The 18227-nt window shown below is 43.9% G+C and overlaps 1 protein-coding gene across 4 annotated transcripts in view; it reads right to left on the bottom strand.

The window, feature by feature from the left end:
* The window catches only part of SCAF8 (SR-related CTD associated factor 8), a 173427-nt gene that overhangs the window by 57172 nt on the left and 98028 nt on the right, over positions 1 to 18227 (bottom strand). Inside the window, exon 21 of one of the 4 annotated variants that reach the window (XM_063329370.1) lies at positions 9349 to 10462. The exons of the other annotated variants lie outside the window; for them this stretch is intronic. The gene's annotated coding sequence lies outside the window, so the exon portion shown is untranslated. Of the gene's footprint in view, positions 1 to 9348; positions 10463 to 18227 lie in introns of those variants that run through there. 4 annotated transcript variants of the gene reach the window in all.

The raw sequence follows: 18227 nt of genomic DNA, 5'->3' as shown, positions 1-18227 counted from the left end.
CTCTTGTGGGCAAGTTGCTTTTCCCTTTTCCAGTGCGAACAGCTGCGTACAGTAACTCCCCTCCCAGTTCCCCACCTCTGACTCTTCACACAGACAGCAAAGGGACAAAAAAAGTTCTCTTCACACATCCATAGCCCTTACCTCTGGAAACATCTTTGTTCATTCTCAAATGCTGCATAAGTGTTTGTGTGCTCTGCAACCACTGCCTAATTTTGTGGCATCTCAGAGGGTTGGTGCGCGAAGGATTTGCCATATGAAGATCTGGTCAAAATAGGTTCTTCTGTCAAGCCACATCTGCACAGCATGATGCCAAATCAGTTCTGACCATGCTGCTCAGAGGCAACAGAAATGGTAGCAGCCGTGTTTGTGCACAGCTCTGCTTGGGCTAAGCTGTCCTGCTAGAAAGCACCTTCATTGCTCTGCTCGCACCAGCAAGCTCCCAGGTCGGGTTTGACCACTGAAGTAGAGACGGAGTTTGAAGCCAGCTCACAGGGCTCTCAGATACGGGTATGGAAAGCTGAGGGCTAGTTTACCTGCATTTTGTCTTGGTCTCTGCATTGAGCCATTCCTCCCTGGCCAGCCACACAGTTCAAGTAGCAAGTGCTGTGAACGCCCCAGTGCCCAGACATAAAAGCTAATCTCTTAGTTAGCTGCTAATCCCCAGCCCCAGCCGCAGTGCGCACAGACATGTGCGGGTGTTTGCTTTCCGCTGGGCAGCCTGCAGATGGGCTCAACGCGGCTGAATCCCGAGGAATGTCGAAAATTTCTGCAATAAAACTGATAATGGTCGTTGCAGGAGAAGATGTCATTTCCCATGGAAGTAATGATAGAACGGGCCGTAAAATATAGGGCCGGGCTCAAAGTGACATTTTTTTCTGTTTATTTCGTCAATATTTTCTTTTCTCCCTGTTGCCGTGTGAAAGGCTTCCTCAAAAAATAAGGGAAAGGGGTGATGGGACTGGAGCAGGAAAGCAGGAACCTTGCCTGCGTTCGCCCCAGCCCTCCGAAGTGCAAAACCGGTCAGAACCCCCCCAGGCTGTATTTTTCTCGTTTATTTGAAACAGTTCCGAGTGGGAAAGCGCAGCACTTCGAGGACGGACAGACAGAAATGACCGAGAATAAGCGCTTCAGGCCACAAGACCCCCACCACCCTCCGGGCATCCCCCGGTTACCCGGGCGGGGGCGGCCCCGGGGGCGGCGGTGGCGGCGGCGGGCTGGCCGAGGGCTCCCTCCCGTGGTATCTGCGGGGAAAAACCGCCCCCAGTTGCCGGGATTTTTCCGTAGCCCCCGCCGGCCGGCCGCCCGAGGAGCCCCGCTAGCCCTCTGGGGGGACGAGCCGCTTGTCATTGGCGCTGGACACCCCCCGGCCGCTCCGCAAACACGGGGAAGGGAGCCAGAAAAAAAAAAAAAAAAAAAAAAAAAAATCAAGGGAAAGCAAACATGTCTGAAGTCGCTTTGATTCCGAAAGGATGAAAAGATTTAACAGTGCACGGGGGGGAAAAAAGAAAAAAATGCACTGGATTTACATCGGCCAGAAGGAAAATGTACTTGGGCAAACAGCCCTTGCTTTTGAGTAAGAGCTCTTTTGAGAGGTGTTTTTATTCAAGTCTCCCAAGGAATGCAATCAGTTACTCTGTCTTGTCTAAACTTCGACTGAATATATAATTTCATTTAGCTAGTAACTGGCTCCCTTCGCCTTCATGCGGAGAGCCAGGAATGCTGCCAAAGATCCCTCCCGTCTGGAGTCTGCAATGGCAACAGACCAGCGCTCGGGTTCTGCTTCAGCCCTCTAACTCTTGGCAAGCCCATCACGACATGCCGACGTGCTGCAGCTGGGAAAGGAAGATGCCCTCCACCACCCTGCCCCTGACCGGGGAGGCACAAACTACCCTGGAAAGACCTTGTAGATAAAAAGTGCCAAAAGTGGCAAAGCACGGCTCTTAAACCCACCTAAGTGACTGTCCTCACCTGTAACAACATAAAGCTGACACTGAAAAGCATACTCAAAGCATGTGTGATGCTTAAAAAGGTGTTCTGAAATAAATATGAAATGAATCCTAACAACCTGGACTTTCTAAGAAGACATACAAAAAGAGTTAGGCTGACTGGAATTACATGTAACTGGGCATGTGGTAGTAAATGAAATGGCAAAATATCTGTATTTTTTATATGGTTTAATAATCGTAAAAGCCTAAGGCTGAAGTTATGCTTTATTACAAGGCCCTATTCATCTGCATTTGTAAATTCTATGACCCACGCTTCCCAACTGCAGCAGGTCGGTAGCTGTTGACATCAGATTGCTTTGCTGTGCTGCTGGAGCTCTGCCCTCAGATGTTCCTCCTTGATTTACCCTGGAACATGGCAGCTGTTTTGCTAGGAGCTTGCATCAGAAGATCAAAGGTGGCCACACACTCACTTGGGCTCTGCTGTGGCCAATCACCCTGAAAGGACACACACAGCTTTGCCACAAAGCAGTGACCAACATTTCCAGGATCAGCAACACTCATTAGAGTTTTAATGAAGCAAAACTGGTCCTTGACTTCAACTTCATTGCATGACCGTGACTCAGAGCATGGTTTTACCTTCCCTGTGCACAAATAGAAACACAGCAAGGATGGGAGGAAGGACCTAGAGGGCACCAAGCCAGGTAAACATGTCACTTTGACTTTGAAGGTGCCTTTCCAAACCTGACAGGCAGCGTTTATCATCTGAAGTGCTAACACTGCTGAAGAGGCTTCATCTTTCAACTGGTCTTCCTTTTTTTTTTTCTATTATTTTTCATTGCTTTTGACTAAAGATCATGAATCTTCGGGGCAAGAGACCTCTTGTTTTGCTTCAAAGTCTAGTGTGTCCATGGAACCGCTGGAGACTAATGTAAGATGGTAACTGGTTTTTCCTGTGGGGTTTTTGAAAGATCAGAAACATAATTATTTCAGAAAAATGCGTTGTGCCATTCTGTATTTCTATGCTTGCTTCTAGTCTCTTTTGGGTTCAGTGGTTGCCAGCCTTGAATATTTAGGTCTAATTTATTCCCGTTGGCTTAACTGGGGAAAGAAGCTGCTATGTTACTGAACAGACTCACGAGATACGGATATCTTCATCATTTAGGACACTCTTTTCTCCTTTGATTTTCTGTGTCTGCACTGGCTCACAGCAAGTTCAGTTACACTGAGATGTCATCATGATGTAGAGAAGAGCTTCCATATGTGGCGAAGAACCATGATTTTCTGCATAGCAGTTTGTGTCTCAGTGCACTGATGTATATTTACCACCCTGAAACAAGTCTTGGTCCCACGGAAGTTTGTGCAAGTTCTGCCACGGACTTCAAGAGGCAATTGAATTACAGGAATTCAGTCTGTAATTCTTAGCAGAAATATATCCTACAAAACAGTGTAGGCACATAATCCACACCATTATGGGAAGAGATAGCGAAGTCATTACATACAAGAAGGCCCGGGTCCTGGAAAACAATTCATTACAGAATTAATTTGCTATGTATAGGTTCTCCTATTGATTGCCTCTGCCACAGCACATGATGCTTTCTAAGACCGCTTTGATTCATCACCTAATATAGGTTGCTTAGAGCTCCTGGAGCTCCTGAATTTATGCCTATGAATAAAGAGGGGGAAAAAATCACTATCTCTGGCTTGGAAGATCTTAAAAACAAACACAGAAAAGAGCAATGACAACACAAAAAATGAAGCCTCGTAACTGACTATATTTTATAAACCGTGACATTTTTGAAATCTAATGTCCTGGCCTGGAGATGGGATGGGATGGACTGCCCTTAACGATGAATCACTGCTCCGGTATTCCCTGCAGAAGACGATTGTAAAACAGCCTGAGAAGTGGAGCTGGAATAGGAATGAATATCCTTCTCTTTGGAGATTACCTTCACAGCTAAGCAAATTCTGTGCTCTTCTTATTGTAACAGTATTTCTAATCAGTAACATGAAGTTAAGCTACAAAACTGAGTGAAGAAACAATGATAATTCCAAACCTATGCTAACAAGTCTTTCTCTTACTGTGTCACTGTGTTAAACACAGGGAAGCTGTGAGAATGCCCATGGAAAAAGCACTGGCTGATGTACAGAATACACACTCTAAAAAAGAAAAAAAAAAAAATTTATTTCCTTTGAGTGTCATCCAGATACGGATGACAATAATTATTCAAACTCTGCGGGGATGGTTTTACTTATGCTAGAAGCTGTTCCTGCTTCCCCTGCTGCGCAAAGGAGCTCTTTCACCAAACATAAATGACAGGTCTCATCTCTGCCAACTTGTGGCTTGATTTCTCCAGAGAGCCTATTCCTCCAGGTCTCTAAGTGCCTCAGTTCTTACCCGAGCCAAAGACAGCCGAGGTGCTCACCACCTCACCTCGGCCATGTGGCACCAAGCAGGATTTTGGGCAGGGCGGGGCTTTGGTCAGAGAAACTTCATCACGGCACTGATCAGCTGCTTGATGTACCCACTGCTGGGGAGCCAGGGGTACGGGTGGCATCAGAGAAGGTCTCCCAGCCCGAAACCATGAAGGTCTCTGCCTTAGCTTACCTGGACTCACTTCTACGTTCTGACTTTTATTTTGAGGTTCTTTTGTTAACAAAGAGTACTGACAGAACTAAAATAAACCAAACAGCAGATCCTATTCTGGGCCTCGTAAGGGGTATCCACGTGATAAGAACATGGTAAAACCTGGGAGGATAATTCCTGAAACCATACAAATCTGTATCACACAAGACACTTCAGTGTTGCAGCAAAAGCAAGACTAACAGAAATGTTTTATAATTTTTATGTGATAAGAATCTCATCGGGATACATCTCTCACATGCATTTTAGGCTATTTTTTTAAAACAAAACACCTTGTACACAAACAAGTAAACAGACTATCACCAACATGACCCTTCTGGTTTTGGCTAGCTTACAGAATTCTACTGAAGGCAGTAGGTGACACAGTTTCAAGTACTCAGTTTCTCATTTTCCAGCTTAACTGGACTGAATAGGAAGCTTTGTGCCTAAATAAGAGTCAGGGGCTTTATTTTGCTCAATCTGAACTTACATATTTGAGGTTTTAAGGAAAACATCATTGTTTGGCTGACTACCACAAGTACAACTGAAACTGCTATTTTTCTGACATCCACGGGTGGTTAGAGCTCCACACCTCCAGCTTCCCCTGGAGACGGAGCATGAACTCTCTAGTGCATACACACCAAGTGAATAGCGGAGTAAAGCAAGGGTGGCAGCTGTGAAAGGTGTCTGGGATTAGATGACAGAGAGCTCAGGGTCATTCCAATCTCGCTTCAGTTCGGTTCCCATTCATTGCCCGCTACAAATACGGGTGTTGTGCTGTCCCCAGGAGTAACGACCAGCTAGGAAAAGCTTTCCCTCTCCCGCCAGAGCTCATCTGCCATGAAATGTGCCTTGCGGGGCCGGGGTTGGGCAGTGCCTTCAGCCTCGCAGGAGCTCTGCGAGGTCCCCACAGGTCGGTCAGGCAGGTCACGGTGCCCGCAGCCCGCAGCAACTGCTGCCTCCTGCTTCTAAAGTCAGGGACTTCTGATTCGGCTGTTTGAGTTAATACTGAATCTGCCTGTTTCTCTAGAAGCTGGAAGGTGGTAACTCTTTTTTTAACACCGTTTTTTTCTTTTCAAGTTGATCCAACCTTTCTCTGCATATTCTTAGTGATAGTAACAAAAAGGTAGAAAGTCTGCGCTGGCGATAGGGAGCCTGGGTGAAAAGCAGAACTGGTGTGAACAGCAGATTCTCCGTTGTCAGTGCTGCTTTGCAAGTTTCCGACTTCACCAGTTCATTGTTTAAGTTTGTTTGTGAGAGAGTGCCTGGCTACCTTTCCTCTTTTAACCTAAGTAATCGCATGGGAAGTGCTTCATATGGACGGGGTCTTCCCAGTCAGGTTTGCTATCGGCCTTTTATGAGCATTCTGTTAATTCTGCCCATCGCTTCCACTTCCAGCTCTCCCTGGCGTTTAAGAAAACAGCGACAACATGTGGGAAATTAACTCATAACCTATGGTGAGTATTTCATTAACTCTGCACCTCGTATCCGACACCCGGAGCAGTGGCACATCACCACCTATGGAGGGCCTTGTGCAGACCCCAGTGACACACCACAGAAACTCTCCTTCTTCATAATGTAGCCAGGAGTGTGCTCTCTCCCTCGGACTTAAGCAGCGAAGACCAACTTCAAAAACCAGACATGACCTCAAGAGCATTATTTATCGTTAGGAGGGAAAGGTGCCAGCCAAGAAGAAGACAGCCTTGAAACTGGCAAAGAACTGACCCAACGCAAAGCATGAAGTTGACCCTTCACAGTGATTCCCGGGAGGCAGGTAGGGATATCGTGTGGAGTAACACAACCTAATTGTTTCTTGCAAGATGGAGAGGAGATATGTACAGGGCTGAAGTGAAGTGAAGCTGCTGACAGAGGGGCTCTCTTTGCAGAGAAGGAAAACACAACAGGGAATGAGAAAAATCATGCTAATAACTTTTTAAGATGTCGGCCTCCTTACAAAGTTATCATTAGTTTTGTTTATCGTTGATTGCAGTGCGGCAACTTCTTGTGAAATATCAGTGAAGTTTCTTAGCTCTCTGGTGACTTGGTTTATCTACTGATACGTTAGAATAAAATGTATACTGCCTGGAAATTCCTGTGAGACTCCCTAATTTAGTTATTTGACAAGTATTTGGAGATTTCTAGATGAAGGTTGCAACAGAGAATTTAAAAAGTAAGATAGATAACTGCCTATGAAATATGGTCATAGTTTCTCAAAAACTTGGGCTTTTTTGAGTAATAACTAACAAATAAATGGCAATTTGACAGCCAGCTGTTGGGGTTTCCCTTGTATGAATAATATAAACCAACAGCAGCACGCGCACACACACAGTTCAAAAACAAGGGAATGTAACTGTAAGGAATCTAAAGCAAGCTGACGTTTGTAAAAGCCGGTGCCGTCGCAGCAGTGCAGACTGGCAGGAGGAACAGAACTGCAGCGGAAGGTAAGACTTGGTGCGGGCAGCTGTAGCAGAGACATGCTCATACTCTGTCACCAGAATCCCAGCTGTGACCTGAAGAGTCAACTGCTTCTTAGATGTCTAATCCCAAACAACGCTGGACAAAAGACCTGTCTCTAAACCTACTATTTATTTCAGGTCTGGGCCCTGAACAGATGTTCTTATTCTTGGAATGGATTATTGTCTGCTAAGGAAATGACTTAAGACCATCCTATTTGAACATGAACTACATATTCACATATTACATTCAGTCAGCAAAACCAACACTCTTGCCTGCTAAGCCACATAGTCCACATTAAGTATTTGTTCTAATCGTGCAAATATTGAATTGCTCCAAGTCATCAAAGTCAGCTAATACTGTTTGTAAAGCCAGCACTGCCTCGATTCAGATGTTTAAAGTTGCCAGAAAATAATGACTTTCGAAACTTTTCTTTGAAGCTGACTGAAGAGACGGGTGCACTGCAGGTCTCTCCATATTCATGTCCCTTCACAAAGAAGGGCTTGTCCTGATGCCGAGGGAAAGCACGGGAGGCTTCTCAAAGGGGGATTCATCCACAGAACAAAGAGCTCCAACCTCTGCCCTTACCAGAGTGCCGTGAGGTTTGCCTGTTTTGTTGTGTTTTTTGTTTTAATCGCTCCTTCAACAGATGGGCAACAGTCACACATCTCCTCAGAAAAGTTCACCCAACAGGACGGTCAAGCTTCCAGCAGCCCCCGGTAGGGCACAGACAAAAAGTTGTTTCTCTAAAACAAGGCCTGCTCTTGGGGCAAGTTGTTTTGACATTCAAATTCAAATGGTGCCACGGTCAAGCTCAAGCATCTACAGTTCTGGTGGGTCCAGCTGGCCACATACTGAGCATGTACCTCATGGACAGCTAAAGCTCTGCTCCCACGGGAGACTGCCACTGCCCTGGTACTGCTGCGGCACACACCCTTCTCTTCTGGTTTTCTGAAAAAGTTTTGATCTTCTGAGTGATTTGAATGGCAAGAATGTATTCCTTTCACGGCAATGTATTTTCCTCGTACCCCAAATACTGTCACTGACAGGTAATTTTAAAGATGTTATTAATTTTTTCCCCCCTATGGATTTAATTAATTTCCAGTGCTTTATTTTCTTTGCAGTGTCACTGAATCAAGGAATAATAAAGCGATGTGCTTAAATAGAAAGTTTAGCTATGAGATTAGTTAATTGACAGCTAGAGGCCCCTGAAGACATGGTTCCTCCACCAGCGTAAGCCAACCTAAAACTAGACCGCTGAGAAAAAGGTGTTTATTCCCACCCTCTCCGTGGTGTCAGAGCCGGCACAAGAGCTAAACTCTTACATGGGGACGTTTTCGGTCAGACCAAGAAGCCTCGGAGGTGTGCGGTCTTCGAGGGAGGTAGTGGGAAGGTGTGAGCGGGGCAGAAGGGGAAGACAGGACTTCCCCCCGCTCCCCATGAGCAGGAGCACAGCCTTAGATTAGCTTAAATTGATGAGGAAACTGCACCGAGACGCTGTTGTGGGACGCCATTCATGCGTAAGTGCACTGGTATGGGCTTCACAGCGGCGAGCACTCTGCCATCCGCATGTAACTACATAAATTGCAGGATAACAGTGATGCCTGACTAAGAGGTTTCAAAGGTCAGGGATGCTCTGGTGACATGAACTCAGACGTCTGCTATAAGCTAACCACAGCGTCAGCAGGCTATAAAGCAGCACGGCTAGGGTAGCCTTGTCAGGACCACATTATTTTTGAAATGCAATGAGCAGTCTTTGCTCACAGAAACTTAATTGCTACATAAAGAACATTTTTATAGTTCAAAATTTTGTCTTCAAAGAAGAAAATAAGAAGGAGGAAGGAAAAAGAGTCTAATTGGCTTTTAAACTCCGATGTTCAGCACAACGTATCACACACCCAGCAAATCAAAGCCAGCTTCGACTCAGCTTTTCTGCAGCTTGTTCCTTCCATACCTTTCCAGGATTACTAATTAATAGAGACCAGATGTCAAATACTTCAGCATGGCCTTAAATCTGGGATGCAACAAGCTTGGTCTCCTTATTGCCCTTGGGCCTCATGTGCAAATGGAATTTAAGGATCACTACTGATTTGCTAACTTTTTGTATCCCTCTGCCCTTTAACCTGTTGTAAATAATGATACAAAGGAGAACAAGGTCCAACCATACAAATACCTTCCTCTCTAATATTTTTTCCAAACCTTCTTCTAAACAGTGATCAGCAATAAGCAGGATTCCACTCAGAGACTTGCAGATACAACACAAAAGTAGAGAAAATGATGAGAAACAAAATTTTGAATTTATATCTTTATTATACAGGCCCAAAGCTGTGGTCACCATGCAGTTACACCGTAATGGGAATGATCTTGCTGAAAGGATCTCACTAAACAAATGTAAAGAGACCACAGACTACAGCATTCCAAATAACTGGCACTTTAATTTTTGAAAGAGCAAAAATAAATAAAGGAATGGCAGGTATGTCCTTCTCACAGATGGTGGGGCATATACATATTCCTTCTTTTCTATAGCTATTTAAGAGACAAAATTAGCAAATACTGCCCAAAAATGCAGACCTGTCATGTGAGGGCTCAGTTAACTGAGCTGTTTCTCTCCCCTTGGCTATTAGATCAAACACATATTCAGGTAGGTGCATATGCCAAAAAAGAAATGCAATGTATTTGTTTGTATTTCATTTCTGCTTCCTGCCCTTTCCTCCTCCTTTCAGGACACTAACAGGAAGTAATTGGAGACATCTAATTGAATAAAAGCCCTGGAACATTTCCATTCTAGTTTTTCATGATACTCTCATAATTTAAGGTTTCACCACAAATCTAAAACGGTTCAGGTGTCTCACAAGGAATCAATCATCTCTGGAATATAGATAGCCACAGTGAAGAGCTGCACATAGACTGCACACATAGTGTTATGTAAAAGTGGTAATCTTTAAAAAAACAAAACATTTTTTTAAAATTTGTAGATCGAAACAAAGCACGTCTTATTCCCTACAGGATTTTCTTGCAACCTGTTCTTCAATTATTTGCACTAGGAGATGCTACAAATGGTATTAGTTACAATATACAGTCCACTGTCATCTTCTGGTCCAGCAGAAGAACCTGTCTCTCCGATGGACGCAAAACTGTTCATCTGAGCAGATCATCCTCAACAGCACAAATATGGTCTAGAAACTCATAGAGTTTATGGTTTTAATTTATAAAATTAAACCTGCCCCAGACAGGTAATACTGGTATGTAAGTTTGCCATCCCTGGGTTCTGTCAGAAACGGGGTACTGAGGTGCTCAGAGCCGTCTCAGTCTGCAGCGCTGGGATCCTTCTGGCACGTCAGACCCAAGATGCGATGTGATGCACGCTAGAACATGGGCGCACTTCTCATTAACTCTGCAGAGCCCGGGACATGGTAAGCTGCCAGAACCTCCTTCATCTTGCCTGTTGACAAAAGGAACAATAACTAGTCATCACTGGTTGCTGGAGTGTAATTCCAACTTTTGAAGAGCCCTATAAATGAGATTATTTTTTATTTTTTTTTAACCAGGCAACAGCAAATGTTTCATAAATAACAGATTTGGGATAACGTTTACAGTCTCTCTGTTAGCCACAGGATGCTTATGAGGGAGAAAGGCATCTTATACTGCACGGTTCCTAAAATATTATCCAGGATTAAACATACCATTATTTTAAAAATATTACTAATTTTCCCTTTCAGTGTCCAGTAGCTTAGTACTTTAAAATCTTCATTAAAATATTATCTCTGTAAAGAATGATTTTTTATAGCAGATTTTCTGGCTAAAAGTGTATTGTCTCTTACACATACTGTACACAAGATACAGTGTAAACAATTTAGAGGATTAATAAACAATTAACAAGTAAGAATCCAAGAAATTAATTAGTGGCTTATGTAAGTCTGGTGTAGAAGTATCTCTAACACATATTAGTCATGTCCATTATGTATTGTTAACAGCTATTAATCACAACAACTATAAATCCTTCATAAATGACTCATTGAACGGGCTTCACAGAATCAAGGGTCAGAAAAGACCACTAGATTATCTACCCTGATTTCCTGACACTTATAATTTTTCCAGATAGTCCTCTGTGAAGCCCAGGCATTTTGGTTCTCAGAAAACCAAACTTTTAGTATCACAGACTGAGAAAAGGAAAGACCAAGAATATGCCTCCAATATGTATTTGCTGCAGAATAGGCGGAAGGAGAAGCAGAGGTACCTCTGGAGGGTGATTCACCCACTCCTTAGGTAATCTCTAAAAGGTGTCCATCTTTTTTCCATGGACTATAAGTAGACCAAAGGCCAAACTTTCTTATGGCTAGAATCGAGTGCTTTGTATCCTGCCACAGGTATGTGATTATGATCTCCTATTTGTTTCACAGAGACCATTCACAAAGCCACCAGACCCCAGTAATTTTCAATCAACACTGACGCAGGTAAAATTAGAAAAAGTGTCATTGCTTCAATATTATATAAATACAGAAGTCATGCAATAAATTCCAGAACTAATATTAAGGTTTTTGTTATGTACCCTGAAATTTTGCATGTATAATTATTCTCCTTATCATTGTTACATAGATAGAAATCACTAAAAGAACAGAACTAGCAGGTAATTTGAGAGATCGCTTCACCCATCCCTGACCTATGCCACCCCTGCTGATGTTTTCTAACCTATTTTTAAACATCTGCAAGACCGAAGTTTCCATGAATTCCCCCTAAAGAACCTATTCCAGGGCTCCAGTTTTCTTTGACACTTACATCTTTCTCCTGATGCTTATACTCAATCATCCTCGTTGAGATCTCAGCCTATTATGGCTTTCCTGTACCGACAGTGTATATGGCAGATAAATCCCTTCCTCTTTAGAGTCACCCATTGCTATAGGAAGGCTGCTATCATGTCTTCCTTTCCTCCTCTCGTCTCTAGACTAAACAACCCTTCCAACCTTTCCTTGAAGGCCACGTTTTACAGATCTTTGAGCTCCGTTTGTTGGGTCCCACCTGAGCTGCAGTTCCTGCAAGTGGGTAAAGCTCTTCCACTAAGGCCTTGTCAGTGCTGAGCAGAGCAAATTAATTACATTTTATGCTTTATTACTTCCCTTCCTATAGCCCACGATAGCGCTGGCCTTTTTTCTGAAAGGTCCCTTCCAAACTAGGCGATTCCGTGATTGATTCAGACATCCCTGGTGCATGTTCAGCTTGGGATCATTATGACACTGGGTCTTTTGCTGCTTGGCCAGTTGTTTCCCATCTGTATTTATGTGCAGCTGATTATGTGGAGCTATGTGTACACTTTTGCATTTGCTCTGATTTAACTACTGGAAAGCTGATATTTTCGAGGCTACTCCGCTACTTTATCGAGGTCATTTTCAATTGCCTTGCTTCCAACGCGCTTGTTCTGCTCTGTGAATTTATTAAGCATACTTTCTAACCTTTCATCCAAGCTGTCAGTGGGAAAACCGAATAGTACCAGAACAAGGAAAACCACTTGCAGAACTGCACTTAATGGTGTATCATTGAGAACTACTCTCTGCATATGGTTTCCAAATCATTTATGCACTCACATAATACCAATTTATTCTAGCCCAGCACACATGAGAATAATAACAACTGAAATATTTTGCCATACAGCCTTGTTCAAATAAAGCAGATAATACTAGTAAATAGCTTTTAAAATGAAGCATTGTGTACACTTTGAAAATGAAAGCATTATGGAGAAAAGATTTCAAGTGAGAATACAGTCTTGCTGACAGCTGACTTTACATCCATATAGCTAATTTTATGAAGTATGGGCTCTACTAGAATATCGTTCAATTTAGCCTTAATGGAAGTCTTTCATAGCCTCTTAAAACTGAGTTTTGTTCAATAGAAACCTCCACTGAGAAAGCAACAAAGACGTACCACTACAATACCTCCTTTGGAAATAAATCAGTTGCACAGCTTCACAAAACTCCAAGCTGCAAAATTGCTGTTTACTATTTATCTTGTGTAAGTTCTTGATCAGAAACATACTGAACAAGGACTGCTAACACCAACAGGACTGATCATACTGAGCCTTTCAAAGAAAGGATTACTATTTACATCAATCTTTATGGAGATACAAGCCAATTCCACAAATACAGGAGGCACAGATCACACTTCTTACCTAATTGGGGTTATCTGGTAGACCTTTTCTACTTCTCACTCTATGATATATGCTGTTTATGCCACCTGAGAGACTCACAAAAATGCAATAACTTGCTTCCTAAGGCAGAGACTTCCCAGTCTTCCTCAGTTCCTTCCCCGAGAGGTACAATATTGTATTTTCAGTTCTGGACTGGAGGACTTCAACTTCTGGCCAGTAGAAGTTGAAATACACGCTAGTCAGTAAATACAACACAAAGCCCACCTTCAACTAACAAGAAATTTTATTTGATTTTATATTTAGGGATATATCCCATTGGACTTCCAGTGAGAAGAAGAGAGAGACTGACTTTCCTCAGAAATATATGTGCTTGCAGAGTGACAGCAGCCTAGAGAGTACACACAAAGACGTTCGACTTTCTCCGGTGGAAAAGAAGGAAAGGGGAGAAGGAAGGACGGATGAGCCAGCTTGACCCAGGACTGCTCGTGACGTACAGCCCACTGCCTGACTGCCAAGGCAGAGAAGGATCCCCACAAAAAACTCACTCGTTACGGGAAGTCGAAAGTCCCGAGGCTGAGATAAACCAGATGTCTGTGCCTCCCTGAGAACAGCTCTAGGGATTTAAAATTATAAGGATTTAAGAGACTTCACTGAGAATCGTAAACATCCAGATACCAAAATTACCTTCATCTTTTTATCAGAGTCAGGGCTAGGATTTCCGACCTTTCCTGGGATCAAGACTTTTGCTAACAGTGAAAGGAAAAGACAGACAAACTGCTCAGTCAGAAACACCGCTGAGAGGAAACCCAGGCAGGTGCTTACTCAGGAGCAGAAGAGCTGACACCCTGTCAACATGGAAAGATGTACCTGTCATGGCGATTTCTCTCTTAAAAGACTATCATCGTCCTCTTTGTGATCCAGAAACTAAATCTGCTCAGCTTGTCTATTTTGCAGGCAAGGAAAGGTGAACAGCTAAGGGGTGAACCCTGCTTTCTGCGCACTAGCTGCATCACGACACAGTCATCTGCCGGCAGAGAAAAGAGGGTGAGGGGGATGGCACCGTCCTGCTTGGTGGCTGAACTGTTCTGTCTCTGTGCGGATATATGGACCTTACTTATGATATGGGAAAGGGCTGCATGTGCTTTCAACAGCCCTGAGCTCTAACACGTGAATAGGATACTGCTTAGTTCCTCCACGACCACTGAAACCTGCACATGAAGCCACCCAAGTGAGTTTCCCAACCCAGAAACATGGATCTGGTGACACCCCTCCGGGGAAAAGGGAGGAAGAGGAGAGGCATTGGCCTGTTGGCACTGGCAGGGTCCTGCCACCACAGATCCAAGGGTAGGACAGGCTGAGCGCAGCCAAAGCCTGCCACGCGGGAGGCAAAGCTGGGCACATCATGTCAGAGGTGCACCCCATCTGCAGGCAAAAGAGACAAAGCGGATGGGTAGATATTATTGTGACCTGAAACTATCTAGGCTGGAAATAAAGACAATTGCTCTGCAGTAACTCCACAGTGGTCCTAACCCCTCGCATAATACTGCTGCATGTTTTTGAAACATCCAGTGCATTTTTTTCCCGAGTGACCGCTGCTTTGCCATGGTGGCTGAAGTTGCACACAGAGATGCAGTTCCAATGTGCACAAAATCTCTTCTTACGCCTCAAACAAGATGTAGGGGAGCCACTCCAGCCACGTGGAATGGGGTGGGGGGGCCACTCACCTCACCTGGGTTGGCTACCCAAGGATGGGACTCAGTTATCTATTCTTAGGTGTCTGGTGCCTTTTCAGATGCCCTAAAGGTTTCACAGAATCGCAGAACGGTGGGGTTGGAAGGGACCTCTGGAGATCATCTAGTCCAACCCCCCTGCCAGAGCAGGGTCACCTAGAGCAGGTTGCACAGGAACGTGTCCAGGCAGGTTTTGAATGTCTCCAGAGACGGAGACTCCACCACCTCTCTGGGCAGCCTGTTCCAGTGCTCTGCCACCCTCAAAGTTTCCTGCCTCATTAGCATGGGAACCATCAGGACATCTTTAATGGCACTAGATGCTTCTCTTCAGGCAAGCAAACCCGTGACAAACGGCACGTACTCAGCCAGCTATCTAGAGCCAGTCAATGACAGGAGGAGAATTTGTCCCATGCCCGCCTAAGTGTCTAAAACATGCGGCAGGAGCAGCCGAGAGGTGTGTGGGTGTCCCACCCCCACTATTTAGCACTCGCTCTATGCTACAGAGACAAAACAGTCATCTTTGCAGTGTAAATGTTTCACAAGGGTGAAGTTAAGTGAGATGAGTCCCACGCATTTTTTTTCAAAAGCAGCAATAGGAGTCTGCATATAAACCAGTGTAACATTAGCGTGCCGACTGACAGAGGGAAAATTAGTAACAGTGTAATTAGGACTGAAGCTACCAAATAGAGATTAATAGCAAATGCAAAACTTTTTTCCTGATGTTAGCAAGCAGCATAAAACCTACGTAATTTAACTGACTTTACATTTCAGTGAAAGTTTATGGGTAGGGAGTAGACTACTGATAACGAAATACCTCGATTTGTTCGTTCTTTGAAGTCAAATGTCTTAGCCTTTACAGTAAGGAAATGCTGATGATTGTATAAACTTGAATTAAATCACGAAGACCCCGTCCCTGATGTTAGAGAAGACTCTATCAAGGTAATAATAATAATTGGAACTTCACGTGATGTTATATATTTTGGTGTCATATCTAAAGAGGCAGTAGGAAATTTGGAAATTGTGATGGTGTTTTATATGACTCAATCTGAAGGGTGTTTTGGGGAAAAAATGAGTAGTGATATTCAATATCTGCATTGCTGTATTATTTCTGTATCTGCATAGAAAAAGACTCTCAGTTAATTTTTTTAAACAAATTAACAGGCTAACATTAAGCAGAAGTATTGGAATATATCTAAGAGCCTTGATATCATAAAGACATCAGGGATATAAGGATAAAGAGAAGCTACAATGTGCTAAATTCAAATTACACTTAATTACAATGGATAACAAAATCTCTAAACTTTTAAAGAATTTATTTAGAAATATATTTTAAAACTCACACCAATCTGCCAGTTCAACAATCACGTGGAACAGTTTAAAACAGGAGAAAATCCTAGACTAGACAGAAATAGTAGTATATATTATTCTTTAAAATGATTTAAAATCATTAGAAAAAATTCTATATAACATGATGTAAAAATCTGCTTAACTTGAAAAGCTTTTCTGTGTTGAATATGGTGGTGTATGTGATATCAGTTAGAAATGAACAGTCCAGTGGCACACTGCATTCTGTAGTTAAGACCTGATTAGGGTACCATGGGATAATCCAGTTGCCAGTCCGCCAAAATACCGGCTGGGATCCAGCAACTTTTTATGGGAATGGGTGAGTTTTGTGCTGGAACGGGAATTTCACAGCCGTGCAGCAGTTTCCCTGGTGTGTAACTGAAAATGTGTGTACCACACTGCACAAGCCAACAACTGTAGCCACCTCTGACCTCTTCACTTTCTTCCCCTCCTTTCAGGTAATCTGCGCCTGGTTTTTTTCACTCCATACATATCTTCCTTCAGCAAGAATTCTGTAATCCAAACTATATCCTCATTGCAGCTGTGCAGACTCCAACCAAGCTCAGTCCTTTACTTTGTCAAATCCAATGCTGTCAACTCTGGAGAGTTTCTCGTGACCTCCGTGATGTGGTGTTTTCCTGTAAAGCTTCTCCTTCTGAAGAGAGCTGCTCATGTGAGAATCTTTTCACCTTTTAATTTATTTTTGTATACTCACAGATGCAAAGAAAAGGCATAAAATGTGATTTTAGGTGCTGGTAGGCTCATAAGAGGCTGAGAAAAACAAAAAGCAAAATAAAAGGGATTTCCAGAGCCTTAACTTTAAGATTTGAAGATTTTAAAGCCAGTCTCAAAATTTTTGAAGCCACAATTTTTGAATGTTTGACATTTGCAAGACCAGAAACATCCAAACCTGCTGCCTTCAGCTTTGCAGTTATCCTGCTCTGCCTTGCCATGAGAGAGACAAAGATTTATGTTCGTTTTGGGGTATGTCTACACAGTTACGTGACTGAATCTTGACCACGAGCCAACTCTTGACATACTTGCTAGAACACTTCATCGACGCTGAAGCCAAACAGTGTTCCTCGAGGTGGCTACAGTATGGCAGAGGGTGTGTGCTGGAAACTGCAAACAACACTTCAAGGTGTTAATGAAGAGCAGCCTTAATCTCTCCTCAGCTGGGCTTGACTGTGTGAATGCGTCTGGTTTGCTTCCAGGCAAAGGCATATCCATAAACACCGCAGGGCAGTTCAAGCGAACCCTTTTGCGCTGTGCTGAAGCAGTGAGGACGGGCTCACAGAGCCGGGTGGTGCCGAGAGCCGGTACGCATGGGGAGAGCCATGCCCACCACACAGCCACATGTCCCATGGGAGTGCCGGGGGCTGACAGCAGGACAGCTCCCGTGCTGTACCAGTCCTGCGGGATAAGCCTTGCACTAACCTGGACCTCTTTGCCTTATGGGATTTAGGGAGCTGTTTGCTCCCAGGGTCCAGGTGAATGTAATTTGTCCCAAACTGTTGCTTTCCCCTGGCATGAGGCAGGCAGAGCGCTCACCGCCGGCACCTCTCTCGCCAGACAGGCAGGTCAGGTGCAGCTGCCTCCCAGTTGTGGGGCTGGTGCGTTCCCGTAACTCGTCACACTGGGACAATGTAGATAAAAAGTCATTGCACAATCACTGAATATCAGCTGGAATCAGCTAATAAATTGTTTGCCAGCAGCACAGAGCACCTTCCTGTGCTGTCTCAAAGCGGTAACTGACGCTTAGGGCTTCCAACAATGTGGAGGAAGCAAGTGAAACCCAAATCAGCATCCCTGCCCTGAAATGGACTTGAAGCTCTTACACCTCTCAGTGTTTGTCAGGGCTGTATCACACCAATGGCTTGCAGAGGTCCCAACAAACCTAGATTTTTCCTCTCTCTCACAGCTGAAGCGTCTTCCTTTTTTACTATCGCATCCCACCTCACTGAACACCTATGAGCATCTGGTTCCCCAAGGCA

Source organism: Chroicocephalus ridibundus, chromosome 3 (genome assembly GCF_963924245.1).
Source record: "Chroicocephalus ridibundus chromosome 3, bChrRid1.1, whole genome shotgun sequence".
Lineage (NCBI taxonomy): Eukaryota > Metazoa > Chordata > Aves > Charadriiformes > Laridae > Chroicocephalus > Chroicocephalus ridibundus.
The sequence above is the reverse complement of the archived record's forward strand: the minus strand, read 5'-3'. Positions and strand labels throughout refer to the sequence as shown.